At 32.8% G+C, this 3145-nt stretch overlaps 1 long non-coding RNA gene across 1 annotated transcript in view; it reads left to right on the top strand.

Annotated features, from left to right (window-relative positions):
- Nucleotides 1-904: 904 nt before the first annotated feature.
- Nucleotides 905-3145, top strand: part of LOC105001192 — a 16322-nt gene continuing 14081 nt past the window's right edge. Inside the window, exon 1 of the long non-coding RNA XR_826834.1 lies at nt 905-975. This is a non-coding gene — a long non-coding RNA (uncharacterized LOC105001192). The remainder of the gene's footprint in view (nt 976-3145) is intronic.

Raw genomic sequence — 3145 nt, 5'->3', positions numbered from 1 at the left:
GGGCAGGAGGAGAAGGGGACGACAGAGGATGAGATGGCTGGATGGCATCACTGACTCGATGGACGTGAGTCTCAGTGAACTCCAGGAGTTGGTGATGGACAGGGAGGCCTGGCGTGCTGCGTTTCATGGGGTCGCAAGGAGTCGGACATGACTGAGCGACTGATCTGATCTGAAGACAAAATATTTTTAATCGTTTAAGAACTATATCCTGGAGTTGTGTCAATTAGATGAAATTGAGTAATGCTATCAATTTTTTGCACACTTATAAAGCTATGCAGTTTGTTGATTTGGGGAAAATATAATGAATACCAGCATAATTGATGGAGTGATCATTTTATCTAGTCATTATTAAAAATCATACTCTTACTTTTATGGATCATTTTTTAACATCAGAACCTACTCTTTGAGATTAAACTAGAAGCAGATCACACAAAGCATAATTTAAAATCAGCTTGAAGTACTCTAACAGCAGTAGTCTTAGTTGAGTTTTCAAAGATAATTTCCTATATTGGTTTTTGGATTTTTTTACATTTAATGTTTTTGATAAATTTTAAATGTTGTTAATTGCAGACATATAATAACATCGATGGATGTTATGTAGAGTTCTCAAAAAAGTAAAAAAAAGAATGCAAACTAAAAGTGCAAGAAGTGTGTATTGTTATGAAAGCATTCTAGAAATTATATTTCATTAGATTACTTGGAATAGTGACAAAGGAATTCAGTAATGTGCTTTTGTAAAGATGGACAGTGTCTAAGTAAGCACTTAATAAAGTTCTTATTTCTGGCAAACTGGGTTATTGTAAAAATAAAGGAAATAATAATAATACTTTAACAACCTAAGACGTTTAAATGACATTGCTCAGTAATGATTTCTGAACCCTCTTTTGTTTCTCTCCACAGGAACTTCATTCTCCAACTCTGAAAATATCTACTTGTGTCCCAGGCACTCTACATATAACCCCAAATACTGAACAGGTAAAATAAATTATGTATTATGTTAGATTATTTTCTTTTTGCATAAACCCTGCTTGAATGTTTAATTGATCTTTCAGTTCAGTTCAGTTCAGTCTCTCAGGCGTGTCCGACTCTGTGACCTCATGAATCGCAGCACCCTCCATAAAGCTTTACACATTCACCAAAAATCAGGAGCATAAACTGGAAAGGAGAGTCACATATGAAAATCAGTTCAACCTGTTTTAAAAGAATGTGAAACAAGTGCTAAAAAAGTCTGTGAATTGAGATTTTTCAACTTTATTGTCTACTCAATCTGATTGCTTTTGGTTTGAGTGAAGTTTATTTTTAGCCAACGATATCCCACTAATTATGCATATTTTAAAGATCCTTGATTTGAGCAGAAATAAAGTACCTAGTTCTTGGATTGATTGAGGGTGTGGCTTTGTGAATGATACTACTGTACTTTGACATCCAGAGAGAATAATTTACAGGATTAGAACTCGCCCTTCTCCAAGGTGCATGATTTGAAAGACACGCAAGATCATGTTCCCTTAATCTTTATGACATAATAATAATAATACTGTTTAAGATTATTTTTGAATGTATATATTATATCTGCAAAAGGTATCTGTAATAATAATTAAATGCTGTATTAGCAAATATGTGTTTAACAAGTGAGTCCCATATATTAAAAAGTAAATTCTAAGCAAATAAACCATAAAAGATCCTAAGTTTGTTAGTACATAGGAGGGGAGTATAAAGCTTTCAGGATTTGGAGGATAGGAAGGAGAAAGATACTGTTCTAGAAAGCATGCCTACCCAGCTTGAGGTATCACGATGTGAACTTGAATAGTGAAGGGAAAAATGGACAAAAACTGTTCTCTAGGTCTGGGATACAGTATGGAAAAGGTTATATTATGCAGAACACATAAGATTATTGAAGAAAAGTTTGCTTACCATGTCCCAATTCAGTCTAGCTTAGACCTAGGTCAGTTAGAGTCATGCATTTATTCAGCAAACATTTGCTGAGTGACAAATATGTACTAAATATTGCACAAAGATGAATTAGAACCAGTCACTATTCTCAAAGAACTCACAGACTAGCATGGGTCACACACCTAACAAAACATATAGCAGTGGAATAAAGGCCACAGTTGAGTTAGAAGTTTAGCCCCACAGGACCACCAAGAAAGGATTAGCTCAGAAAACTAAGTCCACTTAAATCACAAAGCTGTTTACTACACTCAAACCCAGTCATAAAATTCCATTTATTGCTATTTTTCATAATGAAGGACTTTAGAATTAGGTTTGCTGTTTGTTTTACTTCTGATAACAAAAATATGTTTATGGTAGAAAAATTAGGAAATACAAAAGCATATAAAGAAATAATATAATTCACTTATGATTCCCTCCCCTACTCAGAGATACTACTCTCAGTATTTTGCTGTGTTTTCTTTTGTTCAAATAAAAAATTAAGATCATACCTTATATGTAGTTTTATATCTTCATTCTCACTTAACTTTATATACCATGAGTTTTTTAATGTAAATTTGTAGTATCAAGACCATTATTTTGATGGCTACATATTTCAGCTTGAGAATGATCATTTAATCTTTCCTGTTTCCGTAGGAAAATGCTCCTTCTACTGCACTCTCATCAGCATTATTATTTTAACATTTCCAGTTAAAATATGGTATTCTTTTGTTATGATTATTTGATTCCTAGCTTGTTTGAATATTGTTTGTTATAGCTTGGAATATAGCTTATTTTTGTTGTTTGTTAATCATTTGCTTTTTTCTTTTCTGTTTTCATACCATCTGTTCATTTTTCTAACAGTGTGAAGATTTTTTTCTCACCAAGGTATAAAAACCTTCTTTATATTGATACCAACTCTTTTTCCTTCAAAAGCTTTCAAATTACTTTGTTCTAGTGTTTTGTCTCCCTTTTAACTTTATTTGTGGCCCTCCCCTGTCACCACATTGAAGATTTAAATGTTTCAGAGTACACACAGTCAGTTTTTTCTTTGTGTCTCCTTTCATGTCCTTTCCAAACAGAAGATCTGATTAATAAATACTAAACTATATTTTCTTCTAATCATGTGGGGGCATTTTAAATGAAAAGAATATTTTAAAAGTCTCATCAAACATATTAATAGTTTGAAATGTGTGATGAATTACTAGGCAATGAGTAT

This window comes from Bison bison, unplaced genomic scaffold (assembly GCF_000754665.1).
Source record: "Bison bison bison isolate TAMUID 2011002044 unplaced genomic scaffold, Bison_UMD1.0 scf7180017854831, whole genome shotgun sequence".
Classification (NCBI taxonomy): Eukaryota; Metazoa; Chordata; class Mammalia; order Artiodactyla; family Bovidae; genus Bison; species Bison bison.
This window is presented reverse-complemented; position numbering and strand designations above follow the sequence as displayed.